The 27,984-nt window shown below is 43.0% G+C and overlaps 1 protein-coding gene and 1 long non-coding RNA gene across 9 annotated transcripts in view; one reads left to right on the forward strand and one right to left on the reverse strand.

Moving 5' to 3' along the window:
- The window catches only part of KCNS2 (potassium voltage-gated channel modifier subfamily S member 2), a 109,068-nt gene that overhangs the window by 46,139 nt on the left and 34,945 nt on the right, over positions 1–27,984 (reverse strand). The window lies entirely within an intron of this gene.
- LOC102163156 (uncharacterized) overlaps positions 1–27,984 on the forward strand; it is an 83,389-nt gene that overhangs the window by 40,986 nt on the left and 14,419 nt on the right. Inside the window, exons 2-3 of the long non-coding RNA XR_014843001.1 lie at positions 2,212–2,329; positions 2,650–2,846. This is a non-coding gene — a long non-coding RNA (uncharacterized LOC102163156). The remainder of the gene's footprint in view (positions 1–2,211; positions 2,330–2,649; positions 2,847–27,984) is intronic.

Consider the following 27,984-nt stretch of genomic DNA (forward strand, 5'->3'; position numbering starts at 1 on the left):
AAACCCGCTAATGGCTGTTTTAAGCTAATTATTCCCTAAAGGTCAAATAGTGCTTATAAATCTTAGTGGCTACATTTAGGGAAATTATGAAAACAGATCAGTTCATCATTGTGGGACTATCAAGTCAACTTTTGAGTTTAACCGATTTTCATGAAGGCTATTTTTCCTTGTAAGAGCTTTTCAGCAGCTGACAATCAGATTCTCTAATGATTCTGGAGGCTTCACAGATATTAACTCCCTGCTTCTCCCAGGCATAGCCCTGAGCAAGGTGAGGAGCAGACCTGCGGAGAACAACACTCAATGAACCCACAGACCTGGACCCAGTGATGCTTCCATCAGCCAGGGCTGGAGGCCTCCTGGGACCCTGGTTATGCCCTATCTTCCTCCTCCCATCTACCCCACCTTCAGATACCACAGATCCCTCAGTGGGTCCTCATGTCAATCTCTGAGCTCTGAAAGAGTTGCAAAGGTCAAAGAGGCCAAAGCCTACCTGGTGGAGATATCTTACCCGGAGGAGAGGGGCTACTGTGGCAGGAACTTTTTTTTTCTTTTTTCTTTTTATGGGTGCACCTACAGCTTATGGAAGTTCCCAGGCTAGGGGTCAAATTGGCGTTGTAGCTGCTGGCCGATGCCACACCTACAGCAATGCTGGATCTGAGCAACCAGTGCCAGAGCTTGTGGCAATGTCAGATCCTTAACCCAGTGAGTGAAGCTCATGGAGAACAATGTCAGGTTCTTAATCCACTGAGCCACGACAGAAACCCAGGGAACTGTCTTTTATAGGTAGATATTTTCAGGTGATTCTCCATCAGTGATTTTTCCAGCCTGGACCCACCCAGTGTAAATAAGCCAGAGAAGGAAGTGGATTCTTCATAACCATAATCATACTGTTGATGAGGAGGAGGATGTTGGTAAGAATAACTACCATCCATTGAGCACATACACTATGTGTCAAGCATTAAGTGCTTCACATGTATTACCTTGTATTAGTCTCACAGTCTGAGCACTATTCTTATATCCATTCTAGAAAATATAAATAACATGAAACCCAGGCTCAGAAAATATAAAGAACGTGCCTGAGTCACAGCTAGTGAGTGGCAGAGTTACAATGTGAACCCAGCTCTGTCTGACTCTGGGAACCCAGCTGTGAACCACGTATTGATATCAATCTTGAAACATACAGGAGAAGACCAGTATGGAAGAGAAGCAGGCAGAGAATGCTCTGACACATTTTTTAAAATGACAAAATAACTCTTCAGGAAGCCAAGTGCTGGATATCTCTGTTCAGCTCTTGACTGCAGAGAAAAGTGGGCCCTTTTGCAAGCTGACAGACTGTTCAGGGTAGATATCTTGGCTGTTACGTTATTAGGGCTGTGGTGTCAACCTTCTAAATACATTCTGTTCCCTTACCTGGAGTAGTACTGCTAAGGGAAGCCCAGCAATTCTCTGACCTAGGGTTGCCTTGGAGCAGTCCTGCTTCTCCTCACCTTTCCCTGGCGCTGAAAGAGCTGTGTGACTTTATGCAGCCCTGCTAGGCATGATTTCTCTTAGGAGATGGGCTAGCTACCTGGTAGGTGTGGTTATTGGCTTGACCCTTGCATCCCTGCGTTAACAACTTCTCCACAAGAGAGAGGAGACAGTCAGAAGAATTTCAAGTGTCCACATTCTACAAAACCTCAGCTGTGGAAAAGTAGCTGAGTCTGGGAGTATCTTGAGGGCAAAACCTAGTTAATGTCCCCACTGATTACCCATAGTCAAGTGGCTGGAACTGTTTTTCGCCCATGAAAGAAAGAAGAAGCTATCTCAGGACAGAAGGGCTGGGTGTGGGCTTTTAAACCTCTTGGCCCACGAAAGGGAAGTGCCACAAATCACCTTCTTGCAGTGCTCACAATGCCTCTTGGTAAAACAGCCTATGTAAATTGTGCATAAAGTGTTTTTTACTCTTAAAATGGTTTGACCGTTTTTCAGATTTAAATTTTGAATAGGTAATACATGCATATGGTGTATAAGTACTAACAATGGTGGAGGAGCGTCCCATGTGAGATGGAGTGTGTTTCACCCTTTCTCTCCCATTGACTGCAACTATAAAGCATGAACAGAATATGTGAAGCAAGATTTGAAAACTGTGAAAAGTAAATAGCAGCAAGCAGATTAAGGAATAACACCAGAATTCAAAATACTATTGAGTTTCACAATAATTTTTCCCTTCAGTATCTCACGAACTGGACTCAAAGCATCCAGAAATCCAGAAGGAAGCACCAGGGAACAGAAAGCTCCAGTAGAAGCCTAACTCAAGGACCAGACAAAGAAACTTCCACTGCTCCCAAGAGTAAGAAAATATCCCATTTTATTTTCTTTTTTCTGTTTTTTAGGTAGCACGTGCAGCATATGGAGGTTCACAGGCTTGGAGTAGAATTGGAGCCATAACCAGCCTTCACCACAGCCACAGCAACTCCAGATCTGAGCAGCATCTGCGACCTATGCTGCATCTTGTGGCAATGCTGGATCCTTAACTCAGTGAGCGAGGTCAGGGATTGAACTAGCATCCTCATGGATACTAGTTGGGTTCTTGATCTGCTGAGACACAGTGGGAATTCCAAAATATTTTGGGTTTATTTTTTCTTCTCCCTCTTCTTTTTCTTCTGACAGCTAATCACCCCGCAACATACGGTTCCACAGTTGCAACCTAAGCCGCAGCTGCAGCAATGCCAGATCCTGAACCCACAGTGCTGGGCTGGGGATCAAACCTGCAACCCAGCCCTCCCAAGATGCCACTGATCCCACTGCACCACAGGACAACAAAGAAACTCAAGGATCAGACAAAGAAACTTCTAATGCACTAAAGAGTAAGAAAACATTCCGTTTTATTTTCTCTCATCTCCCTTCCCCTATGTTTCAGCCTCCAGGCAATCTGGTGGTTGCAGCAGAGTAGCAACCCATGACCCATGAGAATGTATTAGATCCAAAACCTTCAGGGAGGGGAATCTTTCTCTCCTGCAGAGCTGCAGCTGCAAGAGGATGGGACAAACCCCATTGACTGCTATCCCTTCTCTGTCCTCCCTCCACTTAGGTGAGGATACGGGCCAAGTGAAGAAGTATGTGACAAAGTGCAACAGAGTAGATAAAGTTCCCAGTTCTGGCCAGAGAGCCAAGAAGGACAGCTCAAAGGGAACCAGAAAATATTTGTGAGATTGTAGGAATAGGAGGAGCTTGGGGGAAATGACTCAATACAAGTGTTTATGAACTCCAAAACTCACCTTGGTACTGAACAATGTGGATCAGATCCTTGTTAACCTACCAGAGATTTTGGGAACTGAACTGATAAACCACTGCTTAGGTCCCAGAGTGGCCACTGCGTTGTACATATATGGGACAGATCCATAGAGCAGTACAAAGATCTTTGAGGTATGAACTTATACTGGGAACATAACCTATGGAAGATGAATTGTAAATTGCAACCTGAAATTAACCAGAATAATTCTGTACTAAAACAAAAACATCAACTTTTTCCATGGAAATTAAACAAGACCCAGAGCCTCATAACACAGTATTCAAAACGTTCAGAATACAATTTAAAATTACTCTGTGCATGAATAACCAGGAAAACTGAATAAGAAAATGTTGAGATTATACAGATATTGGAATTGTCTGACAAAGACTTTAGAGCAATTATGATGAAAATACTTCAACAGGCAATTTCCAACACTTTTTGCAGCCAATGTTAAAATAGAAAGTCTCAGAAAAGAAATAAAAGATATAAAGAAAAACCAAACAGAAATTTAAAAGATAATAGCATATAGAAGTCTCTACTACCTGAATAGCAGAACAGATATCAGATGAAACAGTCAATGAACTTGGAGATAGATCAATAAAAATTACACAATCTGAACAATAGAGAGAAAAAAAAATGAGCAAAGCCTCTAAGATCTATGAGACACTAACAAAGAATTAACATTCATGTCATGAGAGTCCCAGAAAGGAAAGAGAAAAAATACAGTGCTGAAAAAATATCAATACTGCCTGAAAACTTTCTAAATTAGGTAAAAGACATAAGCCTACAGATTTAAGAAGTCAATCAGAGGTTAAATAGGCTAAACCTATTTAGCTGTTTTACACACACACACACACACACACATTCTTTTTTATATTCTATGTCCCAGGAAATTGGATATAGTTCCCTGCACCATACGGCAGAATCTCATTGCTTATCTATTCTAAATGTAATAGTTTGCATCTACTAACCCCAAACTCCCAGTCCATCCCACTCCCTCCCCCTTTGCAACCATAAGTCTTTTCTCTATGTCTTTGAGTCTGTTTCTGTTCTGTAGATAGGTTCATTTGTGCCATATTTTAGATTTCACATATAAGTGATATCATATGCTATTTGCCTTTTTTCTTTTCTTTTTTTTTTTTTTTTTTTTTTTTTGCTTTTTAGGGCCGCACCTGTGGCACATGGAGGTCGTCAGGCTAGGGCTCAAATCACAACTACAGTTGCCAGCCTACACGTCAGCCATAGCAACACAGGGTCCGAGCCTCATCTGTGACCTACACCACAGCTCATGGCAACACTGGATCCTTAACCCACTGAGTGAGGCCAGGGATTGAACCCGCATCCTCATGGATACTAGTCGGATTCGTTTCTGGTGCACCACAACGGGAACTTCGTATTTGTCTTTTTTTTTTTTTTTTTTTTATGACTTACTTCACTTACTATGATCTTCTCTACTGGCATCCATGTTGCTTCAAATGGTATTATTTTGTTCCTTTTTATAGCTGAATAGTGTTCCATTGTATATGTATACCACTTCTTCTTAATGCATTTATCTGTCAATGGACATTTAAGTTGTTTCCATGCCTTGGCTATTGTGAATAGTGCTGCTGTGAATGTAGGAGTACAAGTATCTTTTTGAATTACCATTTTGTCTGGATATAGTCCCAAGATATTGTTGGATCATATGTATATCCAAACACTTTTTAATCAAACTGCTAAAAACTAAAGACAAAAAAAAAAATCTTGGAGTTCCTATCATGGCTCAGTGGTTAATGAACCCGACTAGCATCCATGAGGATGTGGGTTCGATCTCTGGCCTTGCTCAATGGGTTTAGGATTTGGGGTTGCCATGAGCTGTGGTGTAGGTTGCAGACACAGCTCAGATCCTGTGTTGCTATGGCTGTGGCATAGGGCAGCACCTACAGCTCCAATTCGACCCCTAGCCTGGGAACCTCCATATGCCACAGGTACAGCCCTAAAAGCCCCAAAAAAAAAAAAATCTTGAAAATAACCAGAGAAAAATGATACATTACTCATATAAGAATGGCAATTTGACTGCAGATTTCTCATAAGACATCATAGAGGCCAAAAGGAATCCTCACATTTTTTTAAATGCTGAAAGAAAAGAAGTCTCAACCCTGAATTCTGTATCCAGCAAAAATATTCTTCAGAAATGTGGGCAAAATAATTTTAGGGCATCCACAAATGAAGGAAAACTAAGATTTGACAGCAAACATACTTTAAAATAATTGTTAAAGGAATTCATTGGACAGAAGGGAAATGAATGCTATCTGAAGGAATTCTAAAATATTAAGAATAAAGGAAGAGCAGGAGTGGCAAACATCTAGGTAAATATAAAATACTAGTCTTCTTTTGTGTTCTTTAATACATATTTACAGTGGAAAGGATAAATTTTAATATTGTCTGATGGAATTTTCAAAAATCAAATAGATAAACTAAAATGGAACAGTAAATAAAGGTCAAATAACCCAAAGGAGGTGAAAAAGAGAAACAAGTTTAAAAAAAAAGTGACTAACAAACTGAATTCAATAACATATTAAAGGGATTATACACCATGACCAAGAGGAATTATACACCAAGACGTGGAATGCAAGGATGGTTCAACATATGAAAATCAATCAGTATAACACACCACATTAATAGAATGAAGGGAAAAAACCCAAATGATCACCTCAGTTGATGCAAAAAAAACCTTTTGACCAAATTCAGACTGCTAGCAGTCCTCTAGCAGAGCAATTAGGTGGGAAAAAGAAATGAAAGGCATCCAAATCGGAAAGGAAGAAATAGATTTATCTCTGTTCACAGATGATATGATCATATGTATAAAATCCCTAAAGATTCCATACCAAAAAAATGTTAGCATTAATAACTGAATTTAGCAAAGTAGCAGGATAGAAGGTCAACACATAAAAATCAGTTGCATTTCTGTATACCAATAATGAATAATATGAAAATGAAATTAAGAAATTGGTTCCAATTGTAAATCAACTATACTTCAAGAAGAAATACAAAGAAGTAAAGGAAAAAATAAGTTTCATTTATAACAGCATCAAAAAGAATAATTAGGAATTAACCAAGGAGATGAAACATTTGTAAAATAAAACATACGAAATATTGCTGAAAGAAATTAAAGAGGACGCAAATAAGTGGAAACACATATTAATGAATTAGAAAATTCAGTGAAGGAATTCTCTTGCAGTTTAGCATGTTAGGGATCTGGTGTTGTCCCTGCAGCAGCTCAGGTTGCTACCATGGCATGGGTTTGCTCCCTGACCTGGGAAATTCCACGTGCTATGGGTATGACCAAGAAAATAAATAAATAAAACTAAGATAAATAAATTTTTAAAAACTAGAATGATTTGGCAAGGCTGTAGGCTACAAAGTCAACACAAAAAGCATACATTAACATACCAGCAATGTACAACTAGAAAACAGTAACACTTAAAGTAGCTCCAATAAACGAAATACTTAGGTATAAATCTAACCAAACACATACAGCATCTGAATGAAGATGACAAAATATTGATAACAGAAATCAAAGAAGACCTAAATAACTAGAATAGATGGACATTTCATTTTCATGTATTAAAAGTCTCAATATAGCAAAGATAACTCTTCCCAAATTGATTTATAGATTTAATGAAATTCTAACAATATACTCAGTAGAATTTTTATAGATCTTAAAATTTAAATAGAAAAACAAAAAATCTGGAATGGCTGAACAATTTTGAAAAGGGTACATAAAATTGGAAAAAATGCATTACTTGATTTTAAGACTTTTACAGTAATCAAGACAATGTGGTGTTGGCAAAGAGACAGATGTACAGGTCAATGTAATAGAATAGAACATCCAGAAATAGGCCCACACAGATGTAGCCAAGTTATTTTTAATGAAAGTTCAAAAAATAATTCAATGGTAAAAAGACAGCCCCCCCCCAATTGATGTTGGAACAATTGGAGCTATATGCAAAAAAAAAAAAAAAAAAACCTCCTCCTAAACTTCAAAACATAAAAACTAACTCAAAATGGTTCATAAATATAAATGTAATAAATAAATCTATACAACTTTTAGAAGAAAACATAGGAGAACTCTATATGACATTGGGTTTGGCAATACGCCCTAGACATACATTAAAAATACAATTCTTCTTAAAAAATAACAGGTGGGATTTCATCAAAATTAAAAACACTGTCTGAAAAAGACACTGGTAAGAGTATGAAAAGACAGACTGAAACTGGGAAAGACTGCAAATCACTTATCAGACAAAGGTATTATATAGGATACATCAAGAATTGGCAAAACTCAACAGAAAGAAAACAATCCAATATTTATTTGTCTTTTGTTTTTTCATTTTTCTTCTTCCCTTTTAAATATATTTTAAATTTTTTAAAAATTATAGTTGATTTACAATGTTGTGCCAATTTCTGCTGTACAACAACATGACTCTGTCATACATATATATACATTCTTTTTTTATATTCTTTTCCACCATGGTTTGTCCCACGAGATTGGATATAGTCTCCTATGCTATACAGTAGGACCTTGTTATTTATCCATTCTAAATGTAATAGTTTGCATCTACTAACCCCAAACCCACAGTCTTTCCCACTCCTTCCAGTTTTTAAATAGGTAAAAGACATGTACAGACGTTTCATGTAAGTGGACAGAAAAATAGCAAAGAAATACATGAAAAAATGTTGAATATCATTAGTCATTATAGAAAGGCAAATTAAAAACCACTGCAAGATACCACTGCACACCTGTTAGAATGCTTTTTAAAATATGTACTGATGGCATCAATTGCTGAGGAAGATTAGAGAAGTTCAAACTCTCATACGATGCTGGCAGGAGCATAAAAAGGTACAGCTCCAGAGGAAAATGTTTCACAGTTTTTCATTTAGGGAAACTTATAATCCAATAATCACATGCCTGCATATCTATCCTTGAGAAACGAAAATGTATGTCCACACAAAAACTTGTACACAAATATTTATTGTAGGTTTATATGTGATTACTCCAAGATGGAAATAAACCAATGTTCTGTAATAGGTGACTGTGGGGGAGGGGGAATCCGTGTTGCATTCACCCAGGGACTATGCTAAGCGAGAAACAGGAACAGACTTTTAATCCATACAACAATCTAGATGAATCCCAAAGATATTTGGTGAGTGGAAGAAAAAAAAAGCAGTCTCAAAATGTTACATACTGCATGATTCCATTGACATGATATTCTTGAAAAGACAAAATTATTCAAATGCAGAATAGGCGAGTAATTACCAGGAGTTAAAGGTAGTGTTTAGCAGTGACATTAAAGGGGTAGCGTAAGAAGTTTTTTGGGGTCATGGAATTATTTAGTATCCTGATTATTGTGGTATTTTATAAGAATCAATACATGTGTTAAAATTGATAGAACTCTACAAAAATTCTCAAAAGGAGTCAATTTTACTGTATAAAAATTTTCAAAAGAAAAATTTATAGTATGTAATAAAGTCTTCATCTCACCCCTACTTTCATTCACCCCATTCCTACCCACCTCTCTTTCAGCAATATCCATTGTTAGGAGTTGCTCATGCATTCTCCCAGAGTTTCATGAAAAATATACAAGCAAATGTGAATGTTATTTTCATTCTCCTGTTTTCTCATCAGCTGTTCTATGCTGCATTTATTTTACCTAATAACGTGTTTGGGGACTCTCCTCATATCAGCAGTAGAGGGTTATTCTTGGCTCCTAAATTCTGGAAGAAGGTTTAGTTGTAGTCTTGGATTTAGTTTAGCTGAATGCTAAATACATTGCATGAAAATCCTTAAGGAAGAAGGACTTGTTCTCTAGGACTCACTGCACCCAAGGGGCAGGAAGGGTGTATTTACTGAAGTGTTGAGCCAGGTACATGGTACATACAGGTCTGCTGCAATGTGCCAAGGCTAAGTTACTGCCAGAAATAAATGCTCAGATTCAAAAAACTATTGCCTCAGGCTGCCTGCCTTATCTGTTAAGAGTAAATGGCCTCATTTTAGTGTGAGTTGGAAGGGAACTCAGACACCCTCATTCAATTCCAGGGCCCTGATTGTCCATTCTATAAACCTACCAGATATCAGAGGCTGGTGCCTGGACAAGGGACTCAGACAAATCAGCTCTTCCTACGGCCAGGACATCTTGGCTCCCCAGTACCCATCCTATTAACCAGTCAGGCCACATGATCCGTATCTTCCCCAACACACTTCCCCCAGGATTTTTAATTCTGGTGTTTGACCTCTACTGATTTTCAACCTTCTGCTCTTTCTAAGACTTGTAAAATATTCCCTTCATCATACTCCCCAGAAAGTCACCCATGTATTCAAAAAATAATATACATTTTTGGTTAACATGAACCCTTGATCAAGCATAGACATGACGGCTACTGTTCTCAGTACACTCCTCCAATGTGGGTGGAAATTTTTAATTCTAGATTCTAGACTGATTAATCCATTTCAATATCCAGGGAAGTAAAGGCTCCCATAGTAATACACAGAGGGAAGAGATAGCGTGGTATAGTGAGAAGATGGAAAGAAGACAGATTTGGGGTCAGATATTCAAGATCTGAGGTCAAACTCTAGCTCTTCTTCTTACTAGCTGTGTGACATTGACAAGCCACTTAGGTTTCTTAGCTTCAGTTTCCTCATCCATAAAACCCAAGGATGGAGAAATAAGAAATATAAAACATATGACAAGATGCCTGGCTCACTGCTAGTAACCCCTCACCCCCCTCAAAAGTAGATATTACCTTTTAGTGTCTTTGGAGAGAGGAATTTCCAACATCTTCAGGCTGTGTGATGGCATGGCCAAGTGTGGAGGCAAGCATGCCAGGTGGACACATTATGGCTCCATAACTGGGTAACTTTGGAAAAGCTACTAGTCTACTAGCCTATCTGTGACCATTGGCATGAGAATATTACCCACCTTATAAAGTTATGACAATTCAACTTATAACTGAATTGAATTAGTTAATGAAGATAATGAAGAATAGCGCCTAGTACATACAAAGTGTTCAATATATATTATCAGGAAAGTTAAGAAAATAAGCCATACCACAAGCCTCTGCTGATGTCATATCTGCTGACATCCAAATGGACAAATGAAGTCATGGAGAAGGAATATTCTTCTCATAGGTTATGCACCCGGCATAGAAAAGGGTGCAAATATATATGTAATCCTATGTCCTATGACAGTAATCCTATGACAGTTTGGAAGCAATGATCTAACTTACCACAGGTGCCTATGATTTGACTCTGGCTAGGGCAGAAAAGGAAGTTAATGGTGCTGACCTGCTTTGGACATATGACCTCATATGACAATAAATAAACAGCAATAATTAAAAAGTAATAATATCTGGGGTTCCCATTGTGGCACAGCAGAAATGAATCCAACTAGTATCCACGAGGATGCCGGTTCCATCCCTTGCCTCGCTCAGTGGGTCAGGGATCCAGCACTGCCATGAGCTGTGGTGTAGGTTGCACACACGGCTTGGCTCCCACGTTGCTGTGGTTGTGGTATAGGCCGGCAGCTGTAACTCCGATTCGACCCCAGCCTGGGAACTTCCATATGCTGTGGATACAGCCCTGAAAAAAAAAAAAAAATTAGTGTGAGTTGGAAGGGAACTCATTAAATTCCAGGGCCCTCATTAAATTCCAGGGCCCTTACTGTTCCATTCTATAAATCCACCAGATATCAGAGGCTGGTGCAATTTATGGAGCACTAACTGTGGTGGGAGGGGCTGTGTTTAGAAAATAGGAGTATGAGCTGGACAGACAATGCAATAAATTTCCTTCCCCTCATTTCTGACTCTTCCTGTTTCTCTCCCCACATAGAATCCCATGATTCATGGTGTGGGCTGTCCCATGTCAGGGAAGTTAATAATAAAGATGAAACAATAACAACAATGACAACAGCAGTAATAGTAACAATAATATTTATGGGTTACTTCCACTTCATGCACACTATCTCATTTAATCCTCATAATAACCCCATGGTGTGGGTGTTATTTTCCTTATATTGGAGATGTGGACACCGAGGCTTTGAGACCAAGTGGCTTCCCCAAATTCACAGAGGTGGTAGGAAGCAGAGCTAGAATTTGAACTATTTGAGTCCAAAATCTGTGTTCTCATTTTCCATCTTCCTCTTCTCTGGGCACTGCACAAAGTGTTATCTGTTCTGCGGATCTTGAGTGAAGCCCATGACCTAGACCCTGCACCTACACTGGAAGCGTGTGTAAATAGCAGTAAGGATGCTGGTGCTGATGTTAACAGAAAACTGCATTTCTCAAATTCATGAAGGTTGCTCTGAGCTAAGAGCTGAATAAAAAGCCCACCGGGGAGATATGTAGCCAGGAGCTGAAGACCGTCTTGTCTGATAGAGCTGGGTGGAGGGGACTGGGGAGCTGTGTTATTCTGACTAGTGAAATCTGTGAGCCTACCCAGCTGATGAGCTTGCCCACTGGAGCCCTCTGTCTTAGTTTCCTAGGGCTGCCCTCACAAAGTACCAGACTGATTTAAAACATCAGAAATTTGGAGTTGCCTTGTAGTGCAGTGGATTAAGGATTCACCATTGCCACTGCAGCAGCTCGATCCCTGACCTGGAAATTCCACGTGCTGTGGACATGGCCAAAAATAAAAATCAGACATCTATTCTCTGCAGTTCTGGAGGCCAGGAGTCTGACATCAAGGAGTCAGTAGGTCCTGCTTTCTCTGAGGCCAGGTAGAATCCTTCCTTGCTACTTCCTAGTTTCTGGTGGGAGCTGACAATCTTTGGCGTTCCTTAGCTTTTAGCTGCATCATTCCAGGCTCTGCTCTGTCTTCACACAGTGCTCCCCTATGTGTTGGGGTCTATATCCAAATTCCCCTCCTCTTATAAGGACATCAGTCGCATCAGATTAAGGGCCTCATTCAGTATGATCTCATCTAAACTTGGTTTCATCAGCAAAGATCTTTTTTCCAAATAGGGTCATATTCACAGGCACCAGGGGTTAGGACTTCAACATGTGTTTTATAGTGCCAACATTCAACCCATGACATGGCTATGACCTAGGACTCGGACAGGGTAAACGTATTACCTCACAATGAGTACTGCCTTGGAGCCTTCAGTACAGCTGAGACAAGGGTTCTGCCAGGTGGCCCTTGGACAAATTAAAAAGCATAATCCAGAGAGGTCAGGCTGCAGGTGTGAGACCATCCTTCTTTTTCTGACTGAAGACTTGCCAGGTCCTGGAAACATCTGGGCAGTGTTTTTGTTCAGGAGAGTTGAACATTTGAAGAAAATATCAGCACAACATTCCTGCCTGGTGGCTCCCCGCTGATGCACTGTTCTTACACTGCCTCCTATTGCTTAAGAAAGAACGTGGCCTAGAAGGAATGTGGGCTTTCAAGAGAAGGCCTGGCTCCATCATTCCCTTGCTCTTTCACCTTAGGAGGGGGCCTCACTTCTCTTCGATCTGTCAGTATGGGACCATCAATACTTAGTTGGAGTTGTTCTGAGAACAAAATGGTGTAATGCACATGAAAGTAGATATAAGTACGCACAGTGTTCAATGATAAGTCCAGTTCCTGTCCTTCCCTGTCTTTAGTAGACAGGGTTAGGAGAATGGATAAACCAGTTATCACTTCACTAGTCCAATACAGCAAATTTTACTGAGCATCTACAATGTACCTGGCTTAGTGCTAGGCCCTGGGATACAATAAATGATAAGATGAATTCTTGTCCTATAAGAACACACAACCAAGTGAAAGTAAGTATGAAGTCCTTACTCTCTGCAAGGCCCTTCACATATAACATCCCTAAGTTTTACAACATTCTATACCTTTTTAACATATCCGTATCACAGGTGAGGAAACTGAGGCTCAGATGGGAAGAAAACAAACTAAGGTCATGTGTCAGGGACTTGAACTGACCTGACTGAACCCAAAGACCTTGTCTCCTGATGGATACCACTTACAATTTTAAAACTGTGGCTCCAAGGGAACAAGGTTATAGTTTACCTGGCTCTAAAGCCTCGCCCGAAGGGGAGCTGGTTCCAAGAACAAGAGAGGCAATGTCAGCATTTCCAAATGGTCTGTGGACCCTCAAGCCCCGCTTGGAAGGACGGCACACATTTGAATTGACATTCTGGTGTGTCTTCTTGGTTTATTCCTTCTCTTACTCTAGATGATATATGTTTGATGAGTAGCTGTGAGAGGATCAATTTTAGCTTTGGAGCTGCCATTCTAATCTCTTTAGTATATATTTCAGTTTCTCAGGTACAAAATGAGCCAGTTCTGATTAAGATGCCCAGTCACTTCATTATATAAGACTCTGAAACTTGGTCTTTTGGCACCAGCTAAATATTCCTTTAGCACCAGCAGGACATTCAAGCCATCCAAGCCCTTGCCAGCCAGTAGGAGCCCTTGTCCCAGCCCCGCACCCCCAACAACCATAAAATCCATAGCCATTTTCACATCTTAAATCTGATCTTTCAGATCTTCTGCCCTACTCTCCCTAGAAAGACTCCTTATGTGAGTAATAACCTTTTTAATATCCTCTTGGTGGATGTTTGGTGTCATCGGTCATGACATTTTAACCAAATCTGGGGTGAGGGTACATCCTGTCTCATGGAGTGACTCAACACAGCCTCTTTTGTTTGATCTCCAAAGCCCATGCTGCTCTAACATGTCTGGAATTTCTTCTTCTGATTCCTTCACTGGGCCCTCCTCCTCCCTGCAGTGGAGTTCCAGGTGCAGTCAGGCCCTCACCAAAACTGTGCTTGAAGTTTATTTTCCGGGTTCCCAAGCCAGCCTGTTCTTTGGTTTTTCCCTTCAGGACATTCCTGACATTCTTTTTTTTTTTTTTTTTGTCTTTTTCAGGCTGCACCCCACGGCATACAGACATTCCCAGGCTAGGGGTAGGCTACGGGTCAAATTGGAGCTACAGCCGCCTACGCCACAGCAACAGCCACATCACATCTGAACTGCATCTGTGACCTACACTACAGCTCACCGCAACCCTGGATCCTTAACCCACTGAGCAAGGCCAAGGATCGGACCCACATTCTCGTGGATACTAGTCGGGTTCATGACAACGGAGCCATGAAGGGAACTCCCCTCTGACATTCCTAATGGCTAAGTCCCCTATCCTTCTGCCTCCCCTCCCCAACCTTCCCACCAAGGATCTGAGCAACTCTTTCCCATGAAAGCCTGAAAGACTTCTGAATTTTAATACATTACTGTTGTGAGAAAGAAATCTTCAATAGTTTCAGTAAAAGGACTTAATTGCTAATGCAGACATTTTAGGCATCAGCAATAGGATAAGCCTCCGTGTAGCAAGGATCCTCACTCCAAACATCTTTCCCTTCAGTTCTCCAGCTAAAAATGCCACAATGAGGGCTTCATTCCTTTGGTTCAAAGCTACAGTCTCCTCTTCAAAGGGAACTCCTCCTCCCCCATTAGTAAGTGACACTCGGCATGCACACAGTTATCACAGCCTTTCCTGAGGGCAGAATTTTAGGAAGAAGGGATGGAGACTAGGAGAATGTCAGTCGTCAGGGCAGAAGGAAATAAACGGAAACTTCCGTGAGGGAAAGGTTACTGGGCCTAGTGACAATGGTCAGAGGCTGGAAAATTCTGGTATGTTCTGATTTCCTGGGGCCTCGGACATGTAGAGTGACACAAAGCAGAAAAGGAGTTTGACCTAGAGAAAGGTAGTGCTGCCAATGGCCTCGGAGGCCACCAACACAACCTCATACTTTCACAGATAAGGAAACCAATGTTCAAAGAAGTATTCCACCCCCTGTCGCCCCAGGAAGGTCACTGAGCTAGCACCAGGAATAGGACTAGAACTAGAAGTTCAGTTTTCTGCCTCCACTATGGCACCATGAGTACTGACGTGCATCACAATGAATCTGTTACAATCAAAAATGATCGTTGTGGGAGTTCCCATTATAGTGCAGCAGAAACAAAATCCAACCAGTATCCAGGAGGATGCGGGTTCAGTCCCTGGCCTCGCTCAGTGGGTTAAGGATCTGGTGCGGCCATGAGCTGTGGTGTAGGTCGCAGACTCAGCCTGGATCCTGGGTTGCTGTGTGTGATGTAGGCCAGCAGCTGTAGCCCTGATTCAAACCCTAGCCTGGGAACTTTCCATATGCCTTGGGTGTGGCCCTAAAAAGCAGAAAGAAAAAAAAAGAATGATCATTGTGAGTGAATTCTTTTTTTGAATACACTACTGGAGCTCATTTGTATTCTGATATGTGTTTGTGAATGTAGAAGAAAAGGGTTTGCTACTCCATGGAACTGGCCTGTCTCTGGACACGTCCATAGAAGCGTGGTATGCATATGAACGTTGTGAGTGTTTAGGGGTGTGCAGGGTGTGTGTGACAGCAGTTACAGGGTGGGAATCTGTGTGTTATTATGTTAGCATAACAAAGAATGGGGTCACTTTTTCTCCCTGTCATGGACAGCTTTTCCTTCAAACCTCTGTAATTTTAAACATAGCTTGAGTGTTCCTCTTACCTCACAACCACATAGAAAGGTTAGGGGCCCAGGATCCCCACTTGGTTTGGGGAACAGTAGGGACTATTCAAGGAAAAGTCCTGCGCTTTCTGAATTACTCACGTTCAAAGGAATCCCATGGCCGTAAGCAGCTGCCTCAATGCCCCAAACCAACCCACCAGCAAAGGAAAATAGGCTGTAGCCCTTGTGGGTTTCTCAGTAACCTGATGTGATTTTCACCTCTTTTAGGACCCAACATATTGCTTCTTGTAAGACTCAGGCAGGATTTCCAAGTTAAACAAGGGAGAGAGGGCACTGTCCTCCCCCACTGTTGTTTTCCTGTTATTCTGACCCATGCAGAGTGTCCTGAGGCCATGGCTGGAACTGCCAGTGACACAGTGCAGATGTGAGCTGTGGAGTCAGAGAAAGCTGGTAACCAAAAAGCACAGCCCACTGCTTCTGAAATAGAATCAGCCTAGAAATACAATATACATGTATAGATGTGTTTGCTTTTCCTATGAAAACTTCAATTAGCAAGAAAATTGCAAGTGACTATAATCCTCCAGCATTAAAGGGAACCTGTGTGCTAGGATTGGATTTTTCAAGTCAATTAGCTTCCTTTGCCAATGTGGTTCCCGTGAGCCAGAGCTGTCCGGCAAGGCTGTCTTGTTTCACCTGCTTCCTCTGAGGGAGTCCTATCATTGCCTTGTTGCCATGGAGTCACTAAAGGGATGGTTGGGCATAATGTGAGCCTCAGCAGCCCAGAGAGGGAGGAAGATGCCCCCTCCAGCTCTGGGTGCCTGGAGATGTGAAACCCAGATGATGATGGCCATTCAGTGGCCGAGCTTGCTGTTCAAGTTCAGAGATACATAACCGTTGTTGACCCTCAGTCCTGAGGTTTGGCAGGAATAAATAAGATGTCTAAAGGTTTCCCATCCTTGTCAGTATTCCTATTACTCCTGGGAGCCCCTAACCAGAGGAAGCAGAACAGAAGAAGAAGGTAGCTATCCAAAGATGATTTCTACCCCTACTTCTTCCACTAACTCTTCCCCAACTCCCACTGGAATTCTAAGGCAGGAATAAGTGGGCTAGGGTCAACTCATTTTCTCCTTCCCTCCTTTCTTTCCTCCACTTTGGCAACTGCTGCCTTCCTGCTATTCAAATGTAGCTAGTGTTTATTGAGTACCTATTATTTGTTAGGCACTATTAGTGTACTATGTACTATTATTATCATCCTAAGTGCCTTCACATTTACAATCTCACACAATTCTATGACAACTTTGCAAAGGAGGATTAATATCCTGATTTTACAGATTCTGAGATTAGATGGGGATCAGACTGTGAAAATCTTTTTTTTTTTTTTTCTTTTAGAGCCACACCTGAAGCATACAGAAATTCCCAGTCTAGGGGTCAAATCAGAGCCGCAGCTGCTGACCTATACCACAGCCACAGCCACAGAGGATCTGAGCCGTGTCTTCAACCTACAACATAGCTCACGGCAATGCCAGATCCTTAACCCACTGAGCGAGGCCAGGGATTGAACCCACATTCTCATGGATACTAGTCAGGCTTGTAACGCACTGAGCCACAACAGGAACTCCCAGATTGTGGAAATCTTGAAGGCTAGAAATGGAAATGGAGTGCCATCAATACTCTGGGAACAAACAGGCAAATACACCTAGGATTTGCTGTTTACTGGCTGTGTGACATGGACAAGACACTCAATTGCTGAACCTTGGTGTTCTGATTGGCAAAACAAGGATTACCTTACAGAGCTGTGAGGAATAAATGAAGAATGCATGTGTGCACTCTGCCTGGCACATAGTAGGCACTCAATAAATTAGATGATGATTCTTGGAAATAGATAGGTCCAATGATGAGTACCGAGTTCAGGGCAAAATTAAGAAAGGAGAATTGGAGATATGTAGTAAAGATAGGAAGCTATGGGGTTTACCCATCAGTTGCAAGTGGAGTGAAAGGTGGGGAGGGCAGGGGTAGACAAATTTGTCAATAAAACAGAAGGTGCAGAAATAAATCTAACATGGACTGGACTTTAGTTTATGATAGAGGGAATTTTATAAATTAGTGGAGAAATTATGAGCCATTTAATAAATATGTTAGGACAACTGGGTTGCTACATTGAAAAAAATAACATTAGATCCCTACCTCACACCAGATCCCAAAATAAACTCCAAATGCCTTAAAGATCCAAATGCTTGGGAGCATGTTTTTAAGACATGGAGATAAGGAAGGATTTATTTTACATGAAAATCAGAAATGAAAAAGGAAAATGTCAAAATTTAAAACTTCTGAAAAAATTAAGTAAAAGGCAAATAATAGAGAAGGATTAATATTTGAAATATATACAGAAATTCTTTAGGTCAATTTTTTAAAATGACAAAGAGCCCAACTAAAATATGGATGAACATTATAAACCACCAATTTACAGAAGAACACTGAATATACAATATACATGTGAAAAGATGTCTAGGTTTCACCAGTACACAAGGATATTTAATTTAAACAAGGAAATTCAATTTCATATTTTTACCTTGGTTAAAAAAATGGAAAATTATGACAATATAAAGTACTGGTGAAAATGCAAAGAAACAGGAATTCAGCAGGTAGGTAAAATTTTGGAGAAAGATTTTGGTAAATTAAAAAAAAAAAAATTGCGGAGTTCCCGTCGTGGCGCAGTGGTTAACGAATCCGACTAGGAACCATGAGGTTGCGGGTTCGGTCCCTGCCCTTGCTCAGTGGGTTAACGATCCGGCGTTGCCGTGAGCTGTGGTATAGGTTGCAGACGTGGCTCGGATCCCGTGTTGCTGTGGCTCTGGCGTAGGCCGGTGGCTACAGCTCCGATTCGACCCCTAGCCTGGGAACCTCCATATGCCGCGGGAGCGGCCCAAAGAAATAGCAAAAAGACAAAAAAAAAAAAAAAAAAAAAATTGCAAATACATATTCCTAATGACTGAGTACTTCACTTCCAAGGTATATCCTACAGAAATTTTTGTACGTGTTTTATAAGCATTGCTTATAGTAACCAAAAACTTTGAAAACCACAAAATGCCCACTAGTGAGAGTATGGGTAAAATGCATAAACGATAGCTCATTCAGATGGTGGAATACTATACAGTGACTAGAGTACATAGATCTATTTGTGTTAGTGGAGCCAGATCTACACAACACAATGTTGAGTGACAAAAGCAAACTGCAGAATCTTATGTATAAGAGATACCATTTTTCATTTAGGTTTAGAAATATGGAATAATGGTATCATTTATCAATACATGGATGTATAGTGAATATAAAGACGGGGACTGGGGACATGTGGCTGCTTTGGTAAAAGAGGGAGGGGGAAAGATAAAATACCCAAGGACACAGGATATTTTAACTATGTAAGGTCTTATTTCTTTTTTAAAAGATGTGAAGTAACATTTTAAAAGTAAGCATTTTCTCATTTTGTGCGGCAGGCGCATGGATTCTTTCAGGGTTTTTTTTTTTCCTTAAAAATAAGCAGTTCTGGGATCACTCTGCCTCCCTCTCTTCTTCCACAGCCTGGCTCTCCTGCACTTCTTTTCATCAAGGAGAGAGGGCCAGGAATTCATCAATCATGGGAGAAATTTCTTGCTGTTCCTAAGGGACTTTTTTGTCTTGTCTCTGAGAAAGTGCCTTTTCTCCCCATGGCTTATGACTTTATCAAGGAATTTAACCTGTCTAGCATTCTTCTAGAACTTCTAGTAGGTGTAATGTTAAAAGCAAAGCATTTTCTTTAGTGATCTCAGTGGAAAAATTATATAATTTTAAAAGAGCAGTGAGTCAAACTCTGAAATAAAAACTAGAGGACTCTTGCATCAGCATGGTCACAACAGGAAACAGAATTCACCCCAGAAGGCTCAGAAACTATAGCACAAGTGTAGGCAGTGCTATGGGAACACACAGGGATGATGAAGCAGCCAGGCACCAGGCATGAGCAGCAGTGGGAAGTCATTCCCACCCTAAGGCAATGGTAGGAAGAAAAGGAACAGTGTAACTGTGGCCCAAGAAAAACTGAAACTATGGTGGAAGCCAAGTCACGGAAAGCCAGAGACAGGACCAGAGCAGAGAGAGGACAGTAAATAGGTGAGAACAAATACCTTGATCAACATTTCAGAGTTCCCATTGTGGTGCTGCTGAAAGGAATCTGACTAGGAACCATGAGGTTGTGGGTTTGATCCCTGGCCTCGCTCAGCAGGTTAAGGATCCAGCGTTGCCATGAGCTGTGGTGTGGGTCACAGTCGAGGCTCGGATCTGGCATGGCTGTGGCTGTGGCCAGCAGCTACAGCTCCGATTCAACCCCTAGCCTGGGAACCTCCATATGCCACGGGAGCGGCCCAAGAAATAGCAAAAAAAAGACAAAAAAAAAATTCCCAAAAAACTACATTTCTTCCCAGCCTCTAACCTCCTCCTGGTGACTCCTAAGGGCTCAACCTGACAGGAAGCCAGTTGCAAGGAATTCTGGGAGATGGTGCCCCAGGGGCTCAGAATAGAGAAGAGCTGAGTAGAGGTGCAAGAAAATTGTGACTACCCAGCATCATAGCTAAAAGAATCTCAAGCATGGGGTTAGTGAGTATAGTCACAAAATTTCGTTTGGAAAAACAGGAAAAAAACACCTGGGCTGTAGCCTTTGGAGAGGTCAATATTAAGAAAGTGGAAGCCAGAAAGTAGGAAGGAATAGGATTTGGGATTTGGGCTTTAGTTAAGAAGAGCTTTTCCTCTGGGAAAAGAGGCTGGTGGACCTCACTAGTCCCAGTGTGAGGGGCAGGAGGAGGGCAGGAGCTTCAAGGTGGCACCAGAGGGAGTAGGCAGCCAGTGGCCATAAAGCCCCAATCTGTTTCCTCCAAGTGGGAATTCATCAGCAGCCGTGGTTGCCGAGTGCAGAGAGGAGGAGGGAAGCGCGCAGCTGATAGAAAGCAGGTGAGTGGGAGAGAGAAGGGCCTCACATGAGACCCAGCATCTGCAGGTAGAACAGCCATGACCTCCCTTCAGCCTGAGGAAACAGTCTGGGAAGCAGTGCTTATCCCACTCACCAGGCACTAGGCGGGCTAGAGATACCTCCAGGAACCCCAGGCTGGCTGCCTCTTCCAGGGCTCTTCAGCAGACAGAGTGATACCCACCAACTCATTAGGAAGATTTCTCTCAGCTTTAGGCTTCTTGGCTAAGGTCTGTTGGCTTGACTGAGACCCAGAGAGGAGAGCACTGGGGGACAGCTCAGGCCAGGGCTGAATCTGGCCTTTTTTGTTCTCCTCTCCTGTCCTCATTAGCACTCTTCATTTTTTTTTTTTTTTTTTCTTTTTATGGCTGCACCTGCAGCATGTGGAAGTTCCCAGGCTAGGGGTTGAATTGGAGCTGCAGCTGCTGGCCTACACCACAGCCACAGCAGCGCCGGATTTGAGATGCATCTGCAGCCTATGCCCTTGTGGCAATGCCGAATCCGAAACCCACTGAGTGAGGCCAAGGATTGAACCAGCATCAGAGACAACATCGGGTTCTTAACCTGCTGAGCCACAATGGGAACTCCCATTAGCACTTCTCTAGTGGCTGGTGGGGTGTGTCAATTTAGAGGATCCATAGTTTAGCAATGGCCAGTAGTGGAAGAAGAGAAGGCATTGCAGGCTGTGACATTTCTGTGCTGACATCACTTCCAACCTGAGGCTGCTCTAGGCAAGGAAACACAGGACCTCAGCCTCCTACCTCTGGGAGGAGTGACCTAGCCTCTTTGGGGACCCCAAATTCTAAGCATGCAGCACCACAGTTATCCATCCACAAGACTGCATACTCCTTGAGAATCAGCTGAATTTTGGTTTTCTGAAAATACGTTCATTCTCACAGCACATATCCGGCACTCAGTGATTATGGGAATTTAATCTGGTCCAGCCCCTTCTTTCAGAGACAAGGAAACAGGTTCAAAGACGGTACAGGCCTAGGCCCTAGGGGACCTCTGTGAGGACAGAGCCTCACTTGAACCCGAACCCCCAAACCTTGTCTGCTGCTCTTCCTACTCTGCCAGGCTGGCTCTCCTTGATGTTGCCAGTTTCCAAGCTCAGTGACTGGCTGGGGGAGGGTTTCCACCAGGTGAAGGGCATAGCATTTGGCCTCGCAGTTTTCCTGATTGCGCGCTTCCCCACCAAACACAGATGGGCTCTTCCTGGCATAGAGCTGGGTGCCATGGAAAGCTCTGAACCCAATATTTTATCGGGAAAATGTGTGCTGCCAATTTGGGCTCCCCGGGGGACATTTTAGCTGCATGACTCATGGGGTATTTAGAGATCCTGCTCCATTTAAGGGTAATCTATTTACAAGCATGTGTAGGTTTTTAGAATTTTACAGTGGTTTGTGGGGAGGATGGAGTATATAGTCAGAATGTATAAGCTTTTCCCGGACTGTAAATAAAACTGTGTGTGAGCTGTGTGTGTGTGTGTGTGTGTGTGTGTGTGTGTATGAAAGAGAGAGAGAGACAGAGAGAGGGTGGGGGGCGGGGGAGAAGCCACTGATAATGATTATGTAGGAGCTTTCTAGAAATAGATAGCTAACTCTTTTCAGATCTGAAAGGATTTTTTGCAAATTAGACCTGCAGAGTATCCTTGGTTGCTGCAGCGCCAACGGAGGGAGCAGACGCACAGAAGAGACATGGCTGAGGAAGTGAAGGGAGAAACTTACCCCAGGCAGCCCTGGGCTGAGCCATGATTCTGTGATCATAATTCAGGTGCCAACACCACACTCCTTTCCCTTCTACCCCAGCTTCTAAAACTGCACTGCAGGACACTCTGTGGGAAGCAGGATTTGCCCTAGATCTGGGAAGAAAGGGACATCATCCCAGTAACCCACCTTGAAAATCAGGGAGATGCTCATAGATTTTGCTAGATGGATGCAGGCTTGACCTGAGGAAAAGGTGCCCCTAAGTACCCCCCCACCCCATTACCCTGGATCCTCTAAAGGACAGTGAATCTGTTTTGACCTCCGGGCAAGGGAGCTTTGATGAGTAGGATGATGGAGGAGGGAAAAGCAGGGCTGTCACAGCTCCCCTAGCTCAGCCTGGGAAGGAGGTGTCAGACAGAGGCACCATTAGCATCCCAGCTATTTTTTAAAAAAACAAAACAAAACAAAACAAAAAAAACCAACAACCAAAAAAACCCAAGAACCTTGGAGCTATTCTCTCTTTCCCTAGCCCCACCTGATCCATCGAGTCCTGTCAGGCCAGGCTCCAGTGAAGTTCCCAAACCTTGTGTCTCCTCCCATCCTCCCACTGAGCTGCCCTAATGCATTTCAGTGTTTTCCCAAAAGGGGCAGTTGATTGTTAAAGGGCTCCAAATTCCCTTCAAACCACCCTCCTTCACTCTCCTAAGTACATCTCTTCATGGGTCAATCTGGTTTCAAACATCCTGTAGGAAGGAACACTTCTGTCCAAGCCTCCCCAGAGGGATATTAACTATCCAGAATCCAACCTAAGTGGCTCCACTAAGGAGCCTGAACAGCATCCACAGAGACAGCTCCAGTTTACAGAGGATGCACACTGGCAGCGAGGTCTAAGCTGAGATCACCAAACCCTTGGGACTGGCTTGAGTTCAAATGTTGTATTGCCTGAGCCGAGAAGCAACAGCACTCGCCTGTGGCTCCCTTGTCCTGAAATGACAGGGCTACATTCTGAAAGCCTGTTCCCACAGCTCACGCCAGCCTGATCAGACCAGCAGAATCATTTCATGTCTAAGTCCCTTAGAAAAAAAGCCAGCCCCCCGGGGGTCAAAAGAGCCAATGACCCGATCAGATAGACACGGTTTATACAAGATGTGCCGCTTTGCTCATCACCATCAACACAGCAGGAGAGCTGGAGGTGGGGATTTTGAACTTTTCTGTTTTTTGTGGGCAACTGAAAGAGCTATTAAAGTCTGTCCACTCTTCTTATTAAGTTCATAATTAGCATTCACATTAATTGTGATGCTCATCTTGTAGCAGGCACTGTTCTAAGTACCTCATGCTAATTTAATTCTCTCAATAACCCTGAGAGCCACTGTCCCTGGCACTGCGGGCAGGGTGCGGGGCCTGACCTGTAGCATGTGTGGGCCTTGGACCCCCAGTAAACAGTACCTCTTTAGCCCCTAAGGGTACTGGCCATCTCTGAGACTCATCAGAGTCAAACATCTAATCTCTCTGTCCTCCACTCTGGTTGATAAGGGGGTGTTCAGTGTAATCTCATGCTCTGGCTGCATGCATCCTGCAGCTTTCTGAGTTTCCAGGAGTCTGACAATAGCAGATTTTTAAACTGATAAGATCTGGTGTTGACCTCGTGATTTGATATTCTGAAGAACTTGGGTCCTATAGATGTGGAGGTGTAAGAGAATGAACTAAATGTTTGTTTCTATGACCCTCTGACACCCTGGAAAATGTTTTAGCCATCCCTGATCCCTATTTGTTTACATGTCATTTTACATAAAAGTAGACTTGAGAACCTGTAATCATGTAGCCTCAGCCCAAGTGGCCTGTTAACAAAGCTTTCTAACTGCTGGAACACCAAGGAACCACTAGCCTTGACCACTCTACTCTGATGTTTGATTAAACAGAGATGATGCCCTTACACCTTGAAAAATGGCCGTGTAATAAAATATTAAGGTAATGGAAGTGCCTACCCACAGAGCTCTTGAGGAAGGAGGGATATTCCTTACAGCATAAACAGAGCAGCCAGATCCATCTGTCAATGAAAATACTATTCACAGGCCAAACTGTGGCATCAATAATAGATCTTACTTGATCAGAAAAAAAAAAAATGGCTTTGAATGCCAAAGTATACTCTTTTGATAGTTTGGGGAAAAGGAATATTTTCATTCAGAAAAATTATTTGAGCTCCTACAGTATGAGAGGCATTGGCCTAGACAGCAAGGGAAAAGTCCCACCTCTGTGGCACTCACCATTCTGAGGGGTCAATGGGCAGGTCAGCATAGTGGCAAGAGTGTACAACAGGGATATGCTCAATGCAACAGGGGTGGGAGTTGTCAGAGGTGTCCCTCGTAAGCTTGGTGTAACAGGAAAGACTTCCGTAATGAACGATGTCTAGAATTCAGCATTCAAAAGATAAAACAGAAGTGGAGGAGTTCCCATCGTGGCGCAGTGGTTAACGAATCCGACTAGGAACCATGAGGTTGCGGGTTCGGTCCCTGACCTTGCTCAGTGGGTTAAGGATCCGGCGTTGCCGTGAGCTGTGGTGTAGGTTGCAGACATGGCTCGGATCCCGCGTTGCTGTGGCTCTGGCGTAGGCTGGTGGCTACAGCTCCGATTTGACCCCTAGCCTGGGAACCTCCATATGCAGCGGGAGCGGCCCAAGAAATAGCAACAACAACAACAAAAAGACAAAAGACAAAAAAAAAAAAACAGAAGTAGAGGGGGCAGGGGTGAAAAGAAAGCCCTGGGTATGTGCAAGGTTCCAGAGGGAGAGTGAAAGCTATCCAGAGGCAGAGAAAAGAGGGGATCAGGAGAGAGCATATGTCCCTGTTTGGGGTTGGAGGGGGAGTCCCTCAAAGATGTGAGTCTAGACAACTTCTAGTCAATGTAAGGAGAAAGGACCCAACATACATTATGGTGCCCCCTGTGCGGCTCACCTTTCCTGTGGCACTGAAAACATTTTTTAATGTTTTCATTCGAACAGCAAGAAAAAGCAAGAGATGAGATTTGGAGATATCCTTAGAGACAAGAACCTGGAGGGGCTTGCAACTCACATCAAAGAATTGGAGCTTTATCCTAAGAGCAGGTGGAGCCACTGAAGGATTCTAAGCAGATCAAATTTAGAAAGATCCTCCTGGCAGTGCTGTGTACATTAAATGGGGGAGGGAGTCAAGATCAGAGGTGGGAAACCTATTGCAGTCATCCTGGAAGGAGATCACAGTGGCCTAATTCTGGTTAAGTATTCAAGAGAACACTCATTGCTCATTTTTATCACTTCCCCTTGGGTTCCCTCATATTTTGGAGCTCTCTGAAATCAAGACCTTTGCTTTCACTATCAATATTCAGCAGGACAAAAAGGGATGGTGTCCGGTCCTTGCCCTCCAGAGCTCACTCGAGTCTCTTTCAGAGAATACCATGACCTTGTTTCCTAGCACGGGAAGGAAATACCATTTCCCTAGCTTTTTTTTCCCCCCCAGAAAGTCACTCTTCATTTGCTTCTGTGAGATGTTTTTCTCTGGACAGTGTTTAGATTCCTTGAGAGCGTGCCTGTATGCACTGCGGTCGAGCTAATGGGTGGCTTTGCTTTTCTTGGTTTCCTGAATACAGACGAACTTCAAACAATGTAGTTTCCTCCTGATGCTTATCTCCACAACCCATTTCTCAGACGGTCTTGCCCATTAACTTTCAAACGGCACCATTTTCAGCACCAAGCTTCTCGCTTCAAGGTTTGGAGCTCCACTGGAGCATAAAATGATAGTCTTTCTGCCTCTACCTTCCTCCCATTCCCCTAAACTATGCCTGTCTTTTCCCTAGCCCCCAACAAAACAAAGCTACACACTTCCTGGAAATACTCCTAAGCTTGAGCCCACCCTCGGCTTCTAAAATTTTATCTGGTCATGGGCCATCACTGCAATGCATTTTAAGAAGAGTTGAAAATGCATGGGACACCGTATCTGAAAATGCATTCCCCAAAGGCGTCAGAGACACTGGGCAAAGATGACAGGATGGGTGAGTACAACCCCATTGTCCTTAACACGCAAACCCACTGGGTATCTGCGATCTTTTGGGTGGTGGACTTCAGTCCTGACTCCTCAACCTTTAAGTTCCAGCACATTTTTTATTGGGTAAAGGATCTGGAGACCTGTGACTGGCTGCCTGAATCAGGGGAAGAGCTCTGCCTGCTGGCAGGCAGCTCTATTGCACCTTCGCCCCAATTGCCCCTGTGTGTACCCTGCTCTACGCGATGGGAGGGTTCCCGGAGATTTGTATTAAATTGAATAACATGGTGCAAGTTCCTGGATGTGCACTTTTAAAAGGAAATCCATGTCAAATCCTTTTTGTGAGGCGAGAAATCCTTTTGTGATGGGGGACAATCACTGCCCTTCTCCAGCCCATCATTTGCTGATGCTGTGGACTTGGGGGTTTATTGAAGGGGTTCCCTTGATGCTGGAGTTACTGCTGAAGACCATGAACATGGTTCCTAGGGAAGGGCCACGGTAGCTGAGGCTGAGCTCAAAATGCTTGCACATCTGACATTTCCACGTTTTGTTCAGGATCATTGTCACCCAAAGCTTGTCTCTGTGGAGTGGCTGGTGCTTCTCAGGGACTGATTGGGAGGAACATTAGCATCAAGGGAACCCCTTCATTAAACCCCCAAGTCCACAGAATCAACAAATGATGGGCTGGAGAAGGGCAGTGATTACTCCCCATCACAAGGGCCCTCTACTGGCTGATCCAACACACATATTTGGAAATGAATCAACCCCTCTTGTGGATCGTGACTTTTGAATGATCAGGAGGGAGCAGGAAGGCAGGGTCAAAGAGAAATACCCCCTCCATCCAAAGGGCACCAACCCTTACCCAAAGGGACTCTTCCTGTCACAATTAGAGCTGTCATGTGTTACAGAATCCTTTGTTGGTAAGCACACACACGGCAGTCTTAGTCGCAGCCAGTGGCAGCCTGCAGGCTTCAACACTGGGGGCTGCAATTGAGCATGAAGTATGATGGGCCATGCACTGAGGTATGCACCACCATGCTGTGTTATTCCCAAGAGCTGAGACCCAGTTCTGCTTTGTGAACTCTTTGTCACGAGATATAATGAAGACTTGACTGAGCCTGGAGATTTGGCCCAAAGGAATGATTAACGGGATGAAGCATCAAGTCTTGCTCTCTCTTGTGATGCGAATCCTTGCCATCAGAAACCACCCTCAAGGCCAGCATTATGGTTTCACCTGGAGGCCCAGGAAGGTGGGCCCTGGGTAGTTCCCAGACTAGACTCTGAGGAAGTCAAGAATCTAGAAAGGCCATGCTGCTTCTCTTACAGTTGGTGGGTGTGCTGGAAATCACCAGGGAGACCGTCTGTGGGATCCCTGCTAACTCAGCCATCAAAGGGGGCCAGAAACCACTGGACTTGAAAATTATGTTCACGGCACCTTGAGCTCAGAGCATGAAGGGAAACCCAAAATAAAAAACACAAAGGCTCTTTCCTTCTTCAGTCGAGAGGGCAAA

Source organism: Sus scrofa, chromosome 4 (genome assembly GCF_054392235.1).
Source record: "Sus scrofa isolate SSC_HxYL_T2T_F1_AM1 chromosome 4, Sscrofa_HxYL_maternal_Yorkshire_Landrace_v2.0, whole genome shotgun sequence".
NCBI classification, from domain to species: domain Eukaryota; kingdom Metazoa; phylum Chordata; class Mammalia; order Artiodactyla; family Suidae; genus Sus; species Sus scrofa.